Source organism: Camelus ferus, chromosome 22, assembly GCF_009834535.1.
Source record: "Camelus ferus isolate YT-003-E chromosome 22, BCGSAC_Cfer_1.0, whole genome shotgun sequence".
In the NCBI taxonomy this organism is placed as follows: Eukaryota; Metazoa; Chordata; class Mammalia; order Artiodactyla; family Camelidae; genus Camelus; species Camelus ferus.
The window spans coordinates 5,699,703-5,720,456 of NC_045717.1; the positions used below are offsets into that span (position 1 = coordinate 5,699,703).

General features: G+C 49.4%; 2 long non-coding RNA genes across 3 annotated transcripts in view; both read right to left on the reverse strand.

Moving 5' to 3' along the window:
- The window catches only part of LOC116658975, a 253,594-nt gene that overhangs the window by 159,443 nt on the left and 73,397 nt on the right, over positions 1-20,754 (reverse strand). For both annotated transcript variants that reach the window (XR_004314217.1, XR_004314216.1), the window contains exon 2: positions 11,157-11,347. This is a non-coding gene — a long non-coding RNA (uncharacterized LOC116658975). The remainder of the gene's footprint in view (positions 1-11,156; positions 11,348-20,754) is intronic.
- LOC116658976 lies at positions 123-3,400 on the reverse strand. The gene is made up of 2 exons (XR_004314218.1): positions 2,043-3,400; positions 123-1,904 (listed from the first exon to the last, which is right to left on the reverse strand). It is a non-coding gene; the product is annotated as an uncharacterized LOC116658976 (long non-coding RNA).

Below are 20,754 nucleotides of genomic sequence, written 5' to 3' on the forward strand. Positions count from 1 at the left end.
GAAGGATCCACAGCAGAGGACTAGGGGAGCCAAAGAGGGCTTCGTGCAGGGAAAACGACCAGGCCCTGAAATTCTGCCCTGGCTATTCGTTACTATGGCAACAAACAAACCCCGAAACTTCATAGATTGAAACAATGATTTTATTTTGCTCACGATTTTGTGGATCAGAAACTTAAGAAAGGGCTCTGCTGGGCAATGGGTCTCTTGTCCACATGGTGTCAGCTGCCTTCCCAGGTGATGGCCAGGCCCTTCCAGAGGGTGCCTCGGTGCTCCCCGCACCCCCTCTCCCATTCTCTCTCCCCCGCTCCATGTGGCACCCCGTCCCCTGAGGCCTCTCAAAGCATGGCTGTCACAGGGTGGTTGGTCTCCCCACTTCCATGGAGACTGGCTTCCCCAAGGAAGGCTGGAGGATTTTATGGCACGTTCTTCACATTGAAACTAGGGTTTTAAGTTCATCCTTGGAAATGAACATCGGGGCAGAGACTGTCGCCTCTGCACATGGTTTCATGTCTCTCCAGCAGCCCCGCCAGGACACAGTGAGAATGAATGAATGAATGAGTGAGACCTCTTGTCCAAAAGAGGGCCAGACTGTCAAATCGGGTAAGTTTTCGTTCATCTTAACTCCTAAAGGAAAGAAATCCTTGTGTCCGTGTAAGGGGCGTCGACATGTCAGAGAGTCAGCAACAGGGTGTCAGAATTAAAAATCCCCGGCAGGTCTAGTAATTTTGGAGTCAGGAGACAGAGAAACTATTGTCTTGCACCTGGTAAATCTCTCCCCCTCTTTTTTTTTTTTTTAAATAATAATGACTGAAAAAACAAATTTTTTCTTTAAATAATAATGACTGGTCCTGAGACCCTGGCAAACCAGTTAAACTTTCTAAGCCTGTTTCCTTGGCCACAAAATAAGGAAACTAACAGCTGCCCTGCATCCGTCGCAGTGGGTAGGGAAGAGAACATGACTGCAGCTGCATGAAAGCGACAACGCACAGGAGATGCTTTGAAGACAGCGGGCGCCATGTCAACGGTGGGTGTCGCTTCTCCTGGCCGTGTCCGAAGGCTTGAGCAGGAAGTCAAGAGCGCAGAAGGGATGAGCTGCCCCATCCTGTCCACGGTCCTGGCGGTCCTCTGAGGCAGGAACGGCGTCTTCCATGGCCAGCACAGACAGGTCAGCCCCATAATGTGAGCCAGGCACAAGGGGACAGAGCCTAACCAGGCAGACACCCTCTCCAGGGTGGGAGAGCAGCCCCTGAGTGGCCCCGAGGCCATACTGGGGAGCTGAGTGCCTTCCTGCCAGGCTCGCTCTCAGCAAACCTCAAGGCAAGGGGCCCACAGAAAAGCCAGTTCGTAAACTCCTTCATGAGAAAGGAAAGCGGAGACTGACGGGGACGAAGGAGGAAAGAAATTTGGGGCCAGAGCCCACTCCACCGGGTGCCAAGGTTCCTGAGAGTTTGACATTTGGAAAAGATCTGGCCTGGAGGAGCCAAGGATTCGGGACAGGGCTCCTTCCGGCTCCCGGGACTGTCACGAAGAGGAGGAGGAGGAGGAAAATGACTCAGCTGAAATGTAGAGAAATTTATTTTTAAAAAGGGAAACGATGAAAGGCACAAGGGAATGAGATGGAGCCCAGGACAGGGTCCAAATGCCTTCTCAGGACAGGGTCCAAACGCCTTCTCAGGACAGGGTCCAAACGCCTTCTCCGAGGGAGCGGGGCAAGCCCGTAAAATGCCAGCGAGCTCCTTCGGGTTTCCAGACCAAGAATAACACCTCGGAACTGAAGGGCATCTTGCCAGGCCAGCCGCTCTCCGAGCCCTCCAGGTCCGTGGTGCCCACCTCCGCGGGAGAGACGCTGGGAGTGTCAGCACAGAAGCTTCTCCAGACTTTTGATTCTGAAGATGGGGGCAGTTCTGCAACAGAGGAGTTAGGTAGAACCTCATCTCACACTCAGGCTCACCCTCACCCAGCAGGGTGAGGCGGGGAGGAGGGTCTACGTGCCCCACGACTCCTCCCTGCCAGGTGCTCCATTCCATCCACAGAACACTCACGGGATCATGAAGGAAGAGGGTGGGAGCAGGCTCCCTCCCCAAAAGCTGACACAACTAGATCCCTCTCTGCAACAGCCAAGGTCAGATGACCCTTCAAGTGTCAATGGAGAAGAACTGTGATAATGAAAACAGATGCGACAATAAAGTGAAGCCACCGCCTGGGCTCCGCTCTCCCTGCCCCAGGTCATCTGGGGGGATGGGTTCACGCCGGGGTCCACCTCCTCCCTGCACGGAGCTCACACTTCTAGAAAAGGGGAGATTAGGAAGAGGAGGTCAGCCCAGCATGGCCCAAGGACTGTGAACCCCTCACACAAATGTGTCAACCCTGTTGGCCTTTCTCTGTCTCCCAGCGTTTACCCAGAGCCTCCCGTCCCTGGGAAAACCACCAACGTATGTCCTCCGGGGAGGATGCAGAGCAGGGAGGCCAGCCTGGTGGGGAGCACAAGGACGGATGCAGAGGGGGGCCCCCAGGAGGAGATCGGCTGACCAAACCCCACTGCCCCAACTTGTCCGGAAGCAGGGCTGGGGTGGGAAGCCTGCCCTCAACCCCTTCTAACAGAAAACAGGAAGCCAGCAGAGAATTCCTGGCCCTCGAGACCCGGGGTCATCCCAGCACCTCCGAGAGGAGAAGCTGCCCCTCTGGGCCATTCGAACGGCTGCCAGCACCTGGCAGGCGGACTTCCAGCCTCCAGTGACTGTAGCTACTGGGAGGAATGTAAATAGACAACACAAACGATCATCGCTGTCCGCCCAGCAGAACAGATCAAATTCAGAACAACGGACAATCCCAAGTGCTGCTGAGGCAGTGAAGCGACTGGCCCCCTCATACATTGCTCGTGGTTCACAAACGGCACCACCACTTTGGGAAACTCTTGGGCAGTTTTTTATAAAGTGAAACATGTACCCATCCTATGGCCCAGAAACCCCACTCCTGGGAGTGTGTCCAGAGACATGAATACACAGAGCCACAAAAATACCAGTACAAGAATGCTGAGTAGCTTTATGCACAATAGCCAAAAACTAGAACCAGCCCCAAAGGGCCACCAAATAGCAGATGGATCAACCAAGTATGATACTTCCATCCTAGGAGCATGAGTTGGCAGTCACGAGGAACGAACGACTGACACATACAACCACGTGGATGAATCTCAAAAATGGGACAAAGGGAAGAGGCCAGACAGAAAAGAATACATGCCGTATGCCGTATGCGTCTACTGACATTCGGTTCAAACACAGGGAAAAGGAATCCATGGGTTCAGAATTCAAAATAGGGGTTATCTCTGGGGGACAGGGACAGACAGGTATCAACTGACAGGGACACAAGGGAATTTCTGGGGTCACAGACATGTCCTGGTGTCACAGGCATATCATATGTAAAAGTCATTAAGCTGGGCGCCTAAGATGTATTTTACTACGTGGAATTTATTCCTCAAAAAAGTACTGCAGGAAAAGAATAGAAAATGAAACAAACCAAAAGAGACGCATTATTATTCCATGAAAAGTAAAACTTGTATTTTAAAAAGCAAACATAATCATAGGACACTCCCTGTGATCTGGACCTAGCTCGGCTGTGAACAACAATTACAGAGCTGTCATAACGGATAAATATGCTCTCTGTGGATTCAACCAGAAATCTTTACTGGCAGGATAGCCAGAAGGGCAGTGACTGTGCGTAGCAGAGGGTTGACGGGTGAGCAAAGAGAGCTAAATCCTACTATTCTGTAGGAGGAACTCAATAGATAATGTCTAAAATCAAATACACAAAAAAACGAGAAAGACCAGTGAGGTGTGTTCTTCAGACTTCTGAAGGTAAATATAGTAGGAGAAACAGCTAACGGTAACAAGTGGCTGTCTCCACGGAGTAGGAGTCAGCGGTGGGGAGGTGTGGGACAGGTAAGCTGGATCTGCTGGAATTAGGTTTGGTGGAAGGAAACAGAAACCCACAACAAAATCCCTTAATTAAAACAGAAGTGTAAAAGTCTGGAGAGAGACCACTCAGGGCTGCTCCACAAAGTCCTCAGAGATTCAGGCTCCTTTTTCTCACTGCTATACCCTACACAAGCCTTGAGTCCAAGCCCACCTTATGGTTCAATATGGCTGCTCCAGCTCCAGCCAGCAAATCCACATTTCAGCCAGTAGGATGGAAGAAGGGACCAAGATGAAACAGGGTGCATGCTAGCTGTCCTTTTAGGATGTTTCCCCAAAGCCACCCCCACAACACTCCTGCTTAAGTCTCACTGTCCAGCACTGGGTCCCATGGTCACTCCTAGCTGCAAGGGAGGCTGGAAAAAACCATCTCTAATCTGGACAGCCATGTGCCAGCCATGGAAGGGGGGGGTGGTCTCTGCCATTAGGACCTGTGTTTAAAATTTTTAACTCTACATAGGTATGATTTTTATTTTTTTATTAATTAAAATTTAAACAAAAGGAAATGGCACAAGCAGTCAACAGACAAAGCGAAGAGCGGTTCTGCCCAGTGGATCAGCACTGCAGGCTGCTGGTCTGAAGCACACACTGGGGCAGGCAGTAGAAAACACGTAATGAGCCCAGCACCGCCACCGCGGGCCTCCCACCACGGCCAGGGAGCCAGACGCAGGGCCCAGAAGGAAGACTGAGAAAGTGATATATGGAATTCACTCATTGGCTGCAGCGCACAGGACCAAGAACCCACCGGAGGGCCAAGTAACCCCACGACAACCTTGCAGATAGCCCCCAGCTCTGAAATCTTTCCCAGCCTTCCACACTGAGACCAGCGTTTTGAAAGATAAAATCGCCCAGCACCCCAGCAAGGTGGAAATTGTTATTCCTCCTTTACAGATAAAGCAACAGACTCCCAGAGGTTAAGTAACGTTCCCCAGGTCATATCGGGAGGAGCCTGAGACTTGACCTCAGGAATCCCCAAGTCCGAGTCCTGGTTTCTCTCCTCCATGACACAGGCACTCCTCCAAGGGCTTTTGGATTCTCTGCAGAGCCACATCAGGCCTGTCAATAAGTCACAAGATGCAATGACTCATCTGAAGACAAGATAAACAACAAGGAGGCCCGGTGGGATGAGAGGTCCTGTTTCCTAGGAAGTTGCCTTCTGCAGGGCTGAAGGAGCACACACTTAGCCGGCAGGAGCCCCTTCTGCAAACACCAGCGCAGCAGTTTGCAGACAAAGAGGAAGTCCTGCCGGTGCTGGAGATGGGCGGCCGGGCTGGGAGCTGCAGAGCTATTTCCATCCTGAAAGGGCTTTTGTCAAGCCTGGGCCACGAGCCTGAGCATATAGAATTCCAAGCCTTTCCCTTCCAATTTCCGCAAAACCAGAAGGGGAGGTCATTCTATGCTATCTGCTGGGTCCCATCCGAGGATCCCAAAATGCTTCACCAACAGCTCTGGATGAAACTGCAGACCCTCTTAGGGCAGTCATTTCCTCTCCTTCCACCCCAGGCCTTAGGGGAGAAGCAGATGGCCCACAAGGAGATGAGGCGTAAGGAACTTACTGCCCCCAGAACGCATCCTATCCGGTCTGTCTGGATGCAGTGTGCTCATGGGGACCAGCCAAAGCCCAGAGCCCAGACGGCCCAACAGGAAAGTGGCAGGCAGTCACGGAGGGCCAGGCAGAGCCAGCAGGAGGGGCCCAGCCCAGGGCTCAGTGACAAGGCTCAGCCCCTGCAAAGACTCAGGCCCCGGCAGGACCCCGATCCCAAAACAAATCTGCTCTCAGATGAAGGATTGAGGTAGAGCCTTGAGACTTGGTCATGGGGAAATAAAATAGAAGACGGGCCTGCTGGGCTGCAGGTCAGAGTGAGGTGATATAATGCTGATGCAGCCAGAGAGATCTCAGAGGAAATTTTCATACTCCATGACCGGTCGTGGAATCGTGGCCAGAGTCTGCAGCTGAGGCAGCTTCGAAAGTCCAGGACGACAGGACAGGGAAGCCTCCAGGGCAATTCAGGAAGCAGTGTGTGCTCAGACACTTTCCTCCTGTCCCCCTGTGTAGGAGGCCCTTCTCCTCCAAATCATCAAAATTAAGCAGGTGACCTTCAAAGCAGCCCCAGGACTCTGTGACAACACTCAGAACAAAGCCCCATTCATCCGTGACCCCTTCCTGGACACCCCCAACTTGAGTGGACCTGCCTAATGGATGAGGTTCATCTCTGGCCCAATTCAAATCTTCTATTGTTATTTTAAAATGACTTACTCTCACTCCATGCCAGCCCCTAGCATAATGCCATCTACTCAGAAGAGCTCAGTAAATGTCTTTGCTTTTGACTTGACTTGAAAACAATCTAGTTAAGGAGATTGAAAAAGAACTATATGAGAAAATGACAATACACAAATAAGCACAAAATGATGTCATGGAAATAAAAGTCATAAAGCTAGAGAGAGCATTGGAAAAATAAGTGAATCAGAGAGAAGGGGGCATTAATCTGGGAAGGTTGCTTGGACAAGGTGAGTTTTGAACCAGCTACTAGAAGAATTAGAGTTTGGGCTTATAGATCATTTTGGTTGCAAGCAAGAGCACTCTAATTCGAAGTAGCTTAAGCCAAAAAAGAAAAAAAGAAACAAAAAAAGTAGGAAGGAAGGAGGAGAGAAGGAGGAAAGGGATAAAGGAGAAAAAAATAGAAAACACTGTATTGGCTCAGGTAATGGGATGTAGGCATGGCTGTATCCAGGTGCTCAAATGGTATTAACAGGAAATCACCTTTCTGCATTCTGGTTTACTCTGTGATAGTGTCATTTCAAGGCAGGCTTCCTGTAGAGTGGCTCCCTAGACATAGATCCTACAGCTCAGCAATCCCAGGAGGAAGAGAAAACTTCTCTTTTCCAGTAGTTGAGGAGTATTAAGAACAAAAACAAAAAATTTTTCTTGTAAAGAGGTTCTCAGGGGTTTATTTGTTACTGCAGCTTAACCTGGCCCATCCTGACTAATACATGCTTCCCTGGTCTAGCTTGGGACACATGTTCACCCTATAGCCAGCAGGGTATGCTGATCTGATTGGCTAGGCTGAGTCAAGGTATGGTGTTCTGACTGGCCAGACTGAATTACAGGCCTAATCCGGGAACCAGGGAACTGAAGACAGCCGCGCCTTAATCATGTGGTCTGAGATTTCCCCAGAGGAAAATCAAGACGCTGCTACCGAAGAGAAAGGGGAATGTTCACTGGGCAACAAAAATCAGCAGAGCTTAACGTGCACTTGGCAGAAAGGTGAAAGGAGGCTGGGCATACTCCATACCAACCATTCCTGCATCTGGAACCCACTATGCTATCAGATGACCCCCCCCCTCCCTCTAAGGCACTCCCTGCCTCCCCACAGGAGATTCCCAAAATGAAAGCTGGGTTTTTCCCGAAGAGAGCTTGGGGACTCCCAGACAGGGCTAGGTTTCCCCGCCTCCATCTTTGAGACTCACCACCTGCTCTGGCCAAGACTCCCAGCTGTGAAACCTCCCGGCCCTGCAGGGAGGCTGCAGGTGTCCAGTGATGGCCTGGAGGCCCAGGGCCCCACACCTGCAGCCTCTGAGGGCCACCAGATCCTGCCCGGACCCTCCCCGCAGCAGGCGCACGGACGCTCACACGGCATTCCAGCAGGGCCGACTCCTCGGGGAGCTGAGCACAGAGCATCAGCACTTTTAGCTCTGCCATCCCCTGACATATTTTTAACCTCCTGGACGGAATAATTCAATCAGGCATGTCTGCCTCTCCCCATAGACCTCAGAATCCAGCCGGAGTCACTACGTCACACTTCCTGCAGCAGCCCAAGGGTCAGGAGTTCACCCGCTGAACCATGTGCCTGGGGAGCGGGGGTCCTAATAAGCATTCCATCCTCCCCCAGCGCTCCGACAGCTGTGCTTCCCCCTCGCTCTGGAGGGAGGAGACCAAGTAAAGCGGCAGGAGGAATGACGTCGTGCAGAAACGCTCAGCATGGGGTTCCGAGCCCCAAGGTCAGACCCTCAATTGTGACTGCCAGCAGGTCAGTTTGGGGGTTTTGCCTCAGTTTTCCCATTGACAAAATGGGGGGAAAGAGGATCATTTCAGGGAAGCGAGCCAGTGTATGATAAAGTAGGAGTTTCTCTCCCCAGGTTCTGCTGGGTCCAACAGCTGGTCCAAAATCAAGCCAACGCTTTTAGCAGGGAACCTTCTGGACTGCCAAACTCACCTTAGGAGAGAGAACTGTAGTCGAGCTGAGCTTGCATTTTCATTTTTCTGTCTAAACTGGGCAGAACTCTGGGAGGCTGAGCCACCAGCCGAAGGCTTCTGGCTCTCCAAGCATCTCTCAGAGGTGACTGGAGGGCTGGAGAGAACCAGAAGCAGGACAGACCAAAGTGTCCCAAAACCCTGGCCTGGGAGCACCAAAGTGAACGTGTCGTGTCCCCTGAGGACTCACAACCCATGCCTCAGAGCATTACACGTATTTTTTATACAGTCAACAAGAACCACAGAGATGGAGGGGCTGTGAGGTTTGGGAGGGAGTTGAAGAGAGCTAAATATATGACTAGGTCAGGACAGGCAAGAGAAAAGGTGGCTCCTGGCTGTTAGTTTAAAACTTAAAATTATTTATTTAAAAAAAAAATAGTAGAAAATTTAAAGAAAGAAGTCTGGATAAAACACTTCTGTGCACTAGGCTAGGGAGCATACAGCTAAAGATAAAGGACAGAGCCACTTGGGGGCAAGGCTGACTATAAGGCCTTTGTGCAGAAGGTGCTTCAAAAGGACAAATCTAACAAAATCACTTAAACGGGAATTAGGACAAGTCCTGGCAATGGTATTAGACGATTTTGGTTGCCAGCGGCAGCTGCCCAATTTAAACTGGCTTAAGCCAACAAGGGGAATTTGTTGGCTCCCTGGACTAAAAAGGTCAGGGGTTCCAGCTTCAGGCATAGTTGGATCCAGACTCAGATAGTGCCGTAAGGACTCAGTCATCAACTCCCAGCCCCATTTCCCTCCATGCCAGCTTCATTCTAGGATGCCATGTGGCAGCCCCTGGAAGCTGCAGGCTTACAGCCTCCCTCCTGCTGGCAGTCACAAAGGAAAAGAAGTTTCTCCTTCCCAAGGGTTCTCATTGACCCGGTTTGTGTCACAGTCACTGTGGCCAGGGAGAAGGAATACACTGATTGGTCAGACCACAGCCATGTATGGAGTCTCATACGAAGGTCTGGAACTCTGGGAGAAAGGCCTGGCCTGAAGATTAAAAAATGGACTCACTGGGATGAAGATGGCACCTAGGTTACCAGTTTTGCCATTCCCTGGATGCGGGGCCTTAGGCAAGTCAGTGTCCCACTATGAACCTCTGTTTTCTCATCTGTAAATGGGCAACAATACCTACTGCAGATGGCTGCTATGGAGATTAAGTGAGATAATTTATGTAAGGTACCTGGTGGGAATCAACAGATAGTAGCTACTATTCTTTTTTGTATTTGTTTCTCACTTTAATTCCCTTCTTCCTGTTTCTACCTTCAGACAGCCAGAGGCTCGCCCTTCGGCACTACTCAGAGTCCTGGGAAGCGCTGGGCTAAAGATAGAGGAGACCCTGGGCAGCCAAGCCTCATTATGACCCTCCTTCCATTCCCTTCCATGTGCTCTGTGTTGCAGCTGTGAGCTTGGAGATGGGGGGAAGGGGGAAATTCCAAACTGCTAGGCTGGAGAAAGAGGTTGTTCCCGAGGTATCATGAGCTATCAGAACTGCAGGGCCAGGAAAAGGGCCCCTGGGAAGGTCAAAGGCAGAACCTCCAAGAATGCCCTTCCGGTTTGGAAGTATCAAGCTAGGAGTGGGTTTGGGACTGCCAGGTCGAGAGGGTAGAAACAAGGAAAGCAGAGATGAAGGGCAGAGGAGGGACCCACGGAATTCGACCACTCACCAAAGGCCGGGGAGATACAGCCTGGCTGCTCCAGGACCAAGCCAAGGCCATCTCGGAGTTCTAAAGGATTGGAGAAATTCTTTGAATTCAGAAAAACATTGAGATAACCCCACCCACTGTTCCTGGAAAGGACTACATTGTGACACCAGCGATCATGGCCCAGATGCGGGCGGGAACCCAGTTAGGAGCTGTCACAAGGAAGAAAGAACAGGCCATCAACTAGGGGAGGCCACCCCAAACCTCACCCGTCCTTCCTTCTTTTGGCCTCTGCCTTTTCGAGAGATTCTTTCTACTGATAACTTCCCTCGGGACCTTCCCTCGTGCAGTGAGAGCAGCTGAGCAGGGCAGGAGGGCCCCACCAGAGGGCTTGCCGGACAGCAGGGCTCAGCAGATGGCTCTGGGTCTCTGTCATTCCTGGACTGAGGGACCTTGGACAAGTCTCATTTCCTGGTCTGGGCAGTTGGAATATCCCCTGGTCACCTCCACCCAGCGCCGTGTCCAGACGAGCAGGACAAGACAAGAGCCGTGAGGGCCATGAACCTGGGGAAGTTTCAGGGGCTCCTCCCCGCTCCACCCACCAGCCAGGGGGCCCATGGAGCCAGAACACCCAGTCTGGGAGCCCAGGGGTAACCCATAAAAGACCTCTAGCTCTTCCCCCTCAGGTCCACCCCTGGCAGCTGACCTCAGCACTTGGCTGGCCTTCTCTGAGTCAGAACTCCTGATAGGAACAGCAGCGACACTTGCTGGGCAGGGGCAATGAGGCCGAGTTCAGCACCTGCATCTTGGCGCCACCCTGGCCGCGTCCAAATACCAGCTCTAAGTCTTATCAGCTGTGTTAACTTTGGGCAAGTCATTTCTCCTTCCTGTGCCTCAGTTTTACCATCTGTAAAATGGTGATAATAGTGTCTGTGTTAAATTAAATGAGCTCCATGACTGACACAGAAAAATCACTCAGTGATGGTGACTGCTATGACTGACACTGTGGTTGCAGCTTAGAGGATTAAAAGAGGCCTTCAGCAAAACATTTCACAATTCGCAGATTCAAGAGAGGTGGAACAACAGCCCCTAAAACTCCGTTTTACTGCTCCTTTAATTATCATTCTGCTTTCATGTTTCCTGGGCACCTTCTTTGCAAGACTGCCCAAACATCTGCCCTCCATCCACCGGCAGTCCAGAAGTGGATGGTAAAAATTCAGACAAGGAAACCAAAAAAAAAAAAAAAAAAAAAAAAAAAAACCAGCTCGTAACAGACAGCAGCTTGAAAACCAGACTGACCTGCAAAGTTGGCATCTGATCAAATGAGTGGGTGCCCAAGGAGCTCTCAGACAGGGGTGGTGGTGGCGGTTAGTGTCGCTGTGGCTGTCTGACACAGATCACCCGCTCAATTTTCCAAGGGCGCTTGCAGACGAGAAAGGGACCCAGGCGGTGGTTTCCAGGAGCTGCATGGTAACAATGTGTCTTTCTTCCTGTAGAAAGATGACATCGCTGGTTTGCACTCACAAGCATAGGAGCCTTAGCAAGCCCTGGAGAGGGATTTGCAAGGAACCTCTTCCAAGTCTCCCCGGCCCCCACCATTTGCCCAAGAAATGCGATGCCCATCTAGGGGTCACAGAGATGTCATGAGGACTGTCCCTGACCGGAGATGGAGAGAGAAGTCTAAAGGGTCCAAGGGGGAAGGGGCCTCACTCCGCCCTCAGTGACACCCACTCCCTCAATGAGCCTTTGATTCGGCTGATGTTAAAATGAATCTGGGTCCCTCCAGCACAGCGGCTGGCGGACGGCAGCCCCAAGGTGGGAGGGAGGCTGCTCAGGGGCGCTGGGGCACTGGGCAGATGGAGGAGAGCCAGGAGCCAGGCAAAGGCTGAAAATGGCCCAGCTCTTCACACCAGGGGGCCTGCAGCCTGCGTCCCAGCAGCAGAGCCTTCCCCCGGGGTGTGAAGGCGGCTCGGGGAGTGGAAGAGAAAAACAAGGAGACAGAGGCGAGGGAGAAGGTGACAGGAGGCAGGGAGGGAGAAGAGGACAGATGGGAAAAGAGCAGAGCCTGAGGATACAAGCCGCCTTGGGACTCGGGATGGCTGGCGCATTCCCTGCAGAACCTCCCCGACCTATGGGCTACACCAAGCGTCCCCGACTGTCCCAAATCCAAGCCGAGGACATGCCCCGCATGCCCCGTGTCCACACACCGCAGATCGCACGTATGGTCTTGTCAGGTCTTCCCAATGTTCCCACACAACTCCAGGCAGGCCTTAAACGCCATGCTCCACCCAAGTGGCAGCCCCAGGGTGGTGAGGCGAACCACCTGGGCAGCCCTGCGCTGTGGCGCTGGACGCATCCACCCCTGCTGCGTGCTCTCCTCCAACTCCGTCTCTCTTAGCTTGGCAGCCTTTGCCCAAGCTTTGCCCCTGACAATCAAGACAGGTGGTGACAATGTAGAGTGAACACAAAGGCAAGTAGCAACGCCCAAAGAAGAGTAAACAGAGTCAGAAATGCCAGGCCTGCTCCTTCCCCCATTAAAAGAGCCAGGTGGCCCCACATCAAGAAATAGCCTGGGTGAATCCACTGCAAGGCAGGGGTCCCTGCACCCAGCCAGCCCCTCCCACCTGCACCATCATCCCTGCCAGGCCATGCTAGACCCAGCCCCACCACAATCAAGGGGGACACTGGTACTTTCCTGCCCCCAAAACGCTCCTCTACATCACTTCCCAACCTGCCTGCCCCGTTTTTGTTAGCCCATAAAAATGGACATTGTTCAGACATCTTGCTGGGTAAAGCCAAACTCTCTCTCCCAGACCCAGGGGATAAATTATGCCTGATCTAAGCCAATCTCGGTCATCCTGTTCCTCCTTGCCAGTGAGAGTCCAGGGACAGGCATGTGACCAGCTCTGGTCAATGAGATGTAAGAAGTCTGCCAAGACTTTCTGAGGTTGCTAACTAAAAACAGAACACTGTGGGGAAATGCCCACTTTGCCATCCTTCCTGCTCTGTGTGAAGACGTGAGGCCTGGAGCATCCGCAGCCATCTTACGACCTAGAGGACAAACCTAAGGTCAAAATGCCAATGCTAAAGATGGTGGAGTGGAAAGAAAGAACAAGCCTTGGTTTCATGGGGCCATCGTGAGGTTTCGGAGCCAAACCTGGAACTGCCTCTCCAGATTCTTTATCAGTGATATAATTAAATGTTTCTATAGCTTAAGACATTGTTAGCAGGCTTTCCTATCCTTGCAGCCAAAAGCAGCCTAGATGATGCAACAGTCAGCAAGTCCCTCTCCCTTCACCCAAGGCCAAAATCCTACCCCAGCTGCCTTCCAGGCTAGGGGTGCTCTTATCCCCCAGCCAGAGCTCAACTCACACCCTTCCTGAGCACCTGAGGCACCTGCAGGCCTCCACCTGAAGCAGAAGCTTGCTCCAGCCTGTCCCTGCCTGTAATGGGTAGGTAGCCACTCACCAACCTAGGGTCCCCAGACTCTTGACTCATTCTGTTCCTTCTGTTCATCAGTCAGCCGTCTCCTAGACAAGCCACACCTCTCTGTATCTCCATTTCCTTGTCTGTAAAATGGGTGGGGGTGATGACTTTTTTTTTAACTGCCTTATTTGCTCACAGGATATCATAGGATTGAAACTAGATGAGAAAGGGGAGGGAGGGAGGAATGAATAGATGGAGTACAAGGGATTTTTAGAGCAATGAAATTATTCTGTATACTATAGTGGTGGCCACATGTCATTACACATTTGTCAAAACCCATAGAATGTACAACATCAAGAGTGAACCCTAATGTAAACTATGGACTTCAGTTGATAATAATGTGTCCATGTTGGTTCATTGATTGTACCAAATACGCCACACTGATGAGGGATGTTGAGGGTAGGGGAGTATATATGTGTGGGTGGGGAGGGGTATGTGCAAATTCTGTATTTTCTCCTCAGTTCTGCTGTGAACTTGAAACTGCTCTAAAAGAATAAAGTCTATTAAATTAAATACAGAACCAGAATTTTGATTTGCTATATAAAAAAGTGCTAAAATTTTTTCAAAAGTAATAAATCATAGTTAATAATAGTGCTCTTATTAAACATACTGACATACCATCAAAAGTAAAATAAAATAAATTATATCTAAATATTAAAAAATAAATTAGATGAAAAAGGATGAGTAAAGTCATCCTGTGCATTTTAAAGTGCTCGGTAAATGTCAGTTAGTGTTATTACTAAACTAATGTCTGGATGGGGAAGCTCTTTGGGAAAAAAAATTGTCATGGAACTGTAGACTTTTATGTGAATTATATCTCAAAGGCAATTAGTAAAAAAAATCATTTAATACATATGTATATGCATATGTATGCACATATACATTCATTGTCATCAAAATCATTATTGTGATGATAGAAGAAGCCTTTGGAACAGGCAGGCCTGGATTAGAATTCCGCCTCTGCCACTTACTAGCACAGCCTCCTAGAGCTCAGTGCCAACCCTTCCCACACCTCGAGGACCACCCATTTCACAGATGAGGAAACTGAGGCTCAGAAACCAAGTGGCGTGCTACGATCACACCACTAGGAAGTGCCTGACCCTGGATCCACACCCTGTCTGCACGACTCCAAAACCCACGGGAATTCCCTCTACATCACGCTATCTCCCGTTAGGTGTCAATGACAACATATTGATTGCCCCATGACTGCTATCTTTCCTCCCCAGTGTGTTTCTACTTCTGCCTGGGGTCTCCTCACCCTTCTCACCCCGCATGACACACACACCCTTAGTAGCTGTACATTTTCAGCTTGCTTCATTCTTCTCTCTAAAGAGCTCGTTTCTGCTCTGCCTTTATTTCTTCTCCCAAAGCCCGAGGAGTAAATTCGTTTCCTATTCCATAGTGCCACCGTGTGGGCATGGAGAGCACAGCGTGTGTTTGATCAAGTGGGCAAAGGGAGAAAGCCTCACGGCCTTCTAGGTCCTAGGTCGGGAGATGACCTGTAGGTCACACCAGTAGCAAAACCAGTGTTTCTGGCACAGCCCACTCCACCTCCCCAAGGGACTCACATCTGCACTGATTCCATCACAGCCTGCCCTGCCTGCGTAGGAAACAGACACGTGAGGCGTCCCTGCATCAGCAGGTGGTCTCCTGCGGGTTCCAGCGGCTGCTGGGCACAGTCCAGTACAAACCAGGGGACACACACCCTTCGGCCCCAGGCAGGGAAGGAGCCACCCCAGCAGCAGAGGTGCCACCCGCAGCTCTAAACTGACCAGTGGAGGGTGAGCCCTGGGTCTACCCCAGAGCCCAGAGAACTCTTTCCTCCAACTCAAGGGAAAACATATGGAGAACAGTCCTCATTCTTAAAACATTTTAAGTGATAAACGCAGGTATAAAATTGTACATACGCAGTGATCTTTTATTCTTTTTACATAAACATCCATATGTTACAAAATTGCACTAAAAATCTGGAAGTATGTTAAAGTTAATGGGGGTTATTAGTGAGTGGTGGGATTTTTAATATATACTTCTCCATATATTTCAAATTTTTCACAATTATCGTGGAATATCTTTATCGTGGAGGTTGGGGGGAGCAAGGTGGAAGACATGTTTACACTCTTCGGAAAATTGAAAGTGTTTCCCATGATGTGCTGGGGAGCTGTGGTAGAGGAACTAGCCTTGAACTTGAGGCCAAAAGCCGAGGCCATCCACTCACAGGCTGAGTATCTCTGAGCAAGCCACCTCCCTAACCCCCATCTGTCCTCCATAAACTAGAAAGCATTTTAGCTACCTACTTCACAGTGTTAGTCGGAAGGCTAAATGAGATCACGTATGTGAAAACACTGGTACAGGGTGAGTGCTTAATGAGTGTTCTTTGAGTGAAATATGTTGTATATATTTAGCACAGAGTAGTTCAATGCAAGTGACAGAAACCCAACTCAATCCAGCTTAAGAAAAGAAAAAAGAGGACAGAATTTATTACATTACAAAACAAAAGATGAGGGTTTCAGGCATGGTTGTATCAGGCTGCTCAAATAGTGTCTTTAGAGATCTGCTTTATCCATCCCTCAGTTTTTCTTTCCCTGGAACTGGCTCAAATATCAGGCAGACCCTTCCTGGAAGTGGCACTCACCCTCAGCAGGCCGTACCATCTCAGGTCTCAGGACCCTTAGCAGGGAAAGCACTTCTATTTTGCAGGAGATCCAACAAAAGTTCCTCAGCCCCACTCCAATCACTAAGGCAAGAGTTTGACTGTCAGGCCTGAGAAAGTCATAAGCACTCCCTGGGGAGAGTGGGTCAGGGCCTGCCCTAGTCAATGTGGTTATTTGGGGTGTTCACCCAAAGGAAACGTTAGGCACAGTAACCAGAGAAAGGAAGAAATGGCAGGCACCCCCAGCACGAACATTCATCACTAACAGAGCACAAAGACTGTCACGTACATAGGGTCACACCTCCCTTAAGGCAGAGATTCTGATCATTAGCTTCACTACCTGAGCAAAGAGCCACCTTGGAGTGGAAGGGGCACTGGGAAGACACGCTCTCTCCTCGCAGCCTGTCCCACGTGACCTTGAGCAAGCTGCCAGGCCTGGCTGGGTATCAGGTTCTTCACCGGCCCAAGCAGGCTGCCGGACCAGGACTCACACTCACATGCCTCCAGGCCCAGGCAGTTAGCAAATGAATGAAGGGCCGCCGCGGGTACCACAAAGGCTGGGGCCCCTGTGAGCCCGAGTCCACTTAGAAGCAGGCTGCCTCATCGTGTCAGGAGGTAGGCCCTGTATTACCGGGTCTTCTGGTCTTTCTGGGAAATCTGACTTTTCTGTGTTGAAAATTAACTGTGGTGATGGTTGCACAACTCTGGAATTGTGCACACCACCGTGAGAGCCATGGAAGTGTACGTTTCAGGAGGCAAATTTGGACGGTACCTGGGTGACAGCTCAACACGGCTGTTATAAACTAATTCAAAAGCTTTTTAAAACTATCCAGCTTTAAAAGGAATAAAGAACTGACACGCTGCAGCACGAAGGAACCCCAGGAACATCGTGCAACATGAAAAAAACCAGTCACAAGAGGCCACCTACCATACGATTCTGTTTATATGAAATATCCAGAGCAGGCAAAAAACAGATCTCTGGTGGTGGCTAGAGTCTAGGGGGAGGGAGGGGGGAGGTGACCGTAGTCTCCTTCTGGGGTGATCAAAATGTTTCGGAACTCGATAGTGGTGATGATGGTACAGCATCATTAACGTGCTGAATGCCACTAATTGTACGCTTGAAAATGGCTAATTTTTATGTAATAAGGATTTTATCTGTTTAAAAAAAAATTTTTTTAACATTCTGCTAGCCAAATAAAACATCCATGGGCTGAATCAGGCCCAGTAGTTGCCGGTTTTTAATCTCACTAAGGCCCCTTCTCACTCTCAGATCCCCTGTTTCCAGGGACAAAAATGTCACCTCCCGTCAGAGGAGCAGTGCCGGGCTGACCGCAGTTTACGGCCAAGAGGAAAGAGGTATTCTGTCTCCTCGAAGCGGAACCTCCCAAAGATAAATAATTTGAGGCCAGAAAATAAAAGTCTGCCTGAGCTGGAACCAAGCCAGGGTTTTCAATTTTTTTTTTTTTCCTAACTGCCCTTTGCCACAATGAAGGGCAACGAATTGCATCTGGGTGACAGCAAAGGGACCCTGTTGACACAGCCCAACTTTAATTTTGTGAAGTTAATAATTAGGCTGTCATCCCTCTGCTCCAGAGCAATTAGTGGCCTGCAGAGGGGATGAATGGGCCCTATTATCAAGCAGAATTATAAATAGAATAAGGCGCGGGGTGGCTGGGAGCTCTGCACAGCATCACCCCTGCCCTCTCGCACGCATCAGAGTCCCCACCAGCCTTACTGTTATCACTTGCCTCCAGCTGACAGCTTGAATCCCAGCTGCCATCCGACAGGGCTCTAAATTCTGCCTCTGTCATCTGAGCCTGACTTTTTATGCTGTCCAGAGCCGGGCCAGGCAGCCCAGCTGAGCCGCAGGAGAGCCGGAGTGAGATAAACACCTTTGTTTCAGTGGCCTCCCAACTCCAGGGTCTGAAGGTGTCTGGTGCTGAGCAGAAGGAACTGGGCTCAGCCTGACAGGCCAGGGTGTTAGGGACACTGAGTGACAGCAAGCTCAGTGATTCCCCAGGTCAGTGCGCAGCAGCCCCCAAAAGCACAGTCAGGGCTGGAAGCGTCCCCAGGGTGGCACTGGGACCCTTTTCTCTGCTTGTCGTGCTTCTGCCAGCATCTCGGACAAGTTCAGAACCCTCTCTGCAAACTCTCCTCTGAGATCAGATTGACAGAGAGTTTGGTAATTCAAGAAGGAAAAGCATTTGCTGCTGTGAGGGGAAAGCAGCAGTTTACAAATGCAAATACCTATACCCAGCAAACAATTAGAATAATAATTAACATTTATATAACGTTTTCAATGCCCCAGATACTTTTTATATCTATTAACTCACTTAAGCTTCTCCCAACACCCTTATGAGATGGGTAGTGTTATTGCTCCCATTTCACAGGTGTGTAAACTAAGGCAGCAAACAGTTTTGCTAACTTGTTGAAGTCACATGGCCACAAGCCCACTCCGGCTCAAGTCCATGCTCTTAACTATTATTTCTATGGCTTCCACTTTAGTCAATGAGTGAAGCGGGCCAGCGGTAGGAGACAGAAAGGAGTGGTGGGCACTGCGGTGCCCTGGAAACTGCACACCCAGATTAGAGGAAGCGGCGGCCAGCTGATGGGTTGCCTGACAGCGATGAGGACACCGATTTTTTCAAGAGAAGTGGGAAATCTAAATTTAACATGAAATTTTATTTTCAAATTTTGGCAACTAACTCAAGGCTTTTAAAAACACTGCAGACCCAACAAAGCACCTTTTTGAGCCACTGCTTTGCAATTCTGATGGCCAGCAGTGCTCCTGGCTCGCTGGCGCCACCTCTGGCCTCACGGGGACTCAGTCTGAGTCAAATGCAGCCTCATCTCTCTGCCAGGTGTCTTTCCACGGAAAGAACTTGAAAGACAGAGAGAGAGAGAGAAAAAACAATCCACAGTCCAAAGCTGGGTATTACCAATAGCTGTGTGACTTTGGACAAGTCACTTACCCACTCTGGTCCCTGATTTTCTCATTTGTTAAATAGCGATGAGAGTTCCTCTGTCACAAGGTCACAGGGGGCCTGGATGAAAACAATGCAGGAACCGAGCTTGACAGACTACATAAGTCACCCCCCAGAAGCAGGAGCCTCCTCACACACGTGGTCTTGGCCTGTGGTCGACCAGGACAGGTAGAAAGGAAGGAACATCAATCCCGTGCAGCCAACTGCCCAGCTCACCACGGCCGCCCCTGCCTCCTGCCTTTCTATTCAACACAGCCTGTGATGTCAGGACAAACCACCCCAAGTCCCTGCCGACCTCGCCTCCACACCTCCCAGGAAGGAGCCTGCCTGCCTGCCTGGACCAGCACAGATTGCAGGCCAGCCTCTCACGTGACACAGATGTTCAAAATTAGAGAATAATACTAAAAATGGAGAAAATGAGCCCCCGCCTGCCACCTCCCCATAAATCATTTGGTGTCTATTCAACTAAGTAATTATTTCTATACATAAAAATAGAAATTCTGTACAGTTTGTTTTTGTTTTTGTTTTTATTGAAGTAGAGTTGATTTCCAATGTTGTGTTTCTGGTGTACAGCATAGTGATTCAGTCATACATATACACACATACTCTTTTTCAGATTCTTTTTCATTATAGGTTATTACAAGATATTGAATACAGTTCCCTGTGCTACACTGTAGGACCGTGCTTCAGTGTGTATTTTATGAAATGGGAACCAGATACACATTGAAGTTTTCTTTTTTTTCCTCTTCATGAAAGTATATTTTTTCAGGTTATATAAAATTTATTATTAAAGTATATTCTACCTGCTACTTTTTACTCTGTAAATGTAAGATACTAGAACATTTTTTTAATTGAAGTACAGTCAGTTATAACGTGTCAATTTCTGGTGTACAGCACAATGTCTCAGTCATGCATATATACATATATTCATTTTCATATTCTTTTTCATTAAAGGTTATTACAAAATATTGAATATGGTTCCCTGTGCTGTACAAAAGAAATTTGTTTTTTATCTATTTATATATATATAGTGGTTAACATTTGCAAATTGATTTACTCCACCCTGGACATCTTTCCACGGCAGCATATGTTACTGTATTCTTATGAATGGTGCCACAGGGTTTCATTATTTTTTAAACTAGTGCCCTGTACATGGATGTTGCTTCCAATTTCTTTGCTGACACAAGCAGAGCCACTGAGAGCATCCTTGTATTTATAACTCTAGGCACTCAGAGAAGGGGGGGAATGTTCATATTTGGCTAATTCTTAGATTTGGGAATACTGAGTCAGAATGGCTGGTGGAATTAGGATCCTTTCATTTTCTTTGATTTATTCGAGCTGTCTTAATTATTTTAATGTACTTGCTAATGAAGAAACCTTACACGAGAATTATAAACGATTGAAAACATCTTAGTGATCCACTCAGATAGCATGACTTACCACAACAGGTGTGTGCAGTTACTTGGACTCAGACTAAAATTCAGAGCTTGCACTCAGGGTTAACTTTTAAAGAGAAAGAAGACCCTTGGCGGTTTTCCTGAGTCCCCTGCAATCACTCTGGATGGAGCAGGGCCACTGTGTCCTCCCTGATGGGGAGAGACACACAGGCCAACAACATGGAAGACCCAGCTATGGGGAAGTAATTTGTACCTGGAGCTACACTCCAGGAGAGAATATGGCTAAGGACAAAAGAGATATAAGAGAAAAGCAATGACTCAGGAGGCCTAGGTTGGAATATTGACACTACATCCGCCACCTGTATAGACTGGGTAAGTCA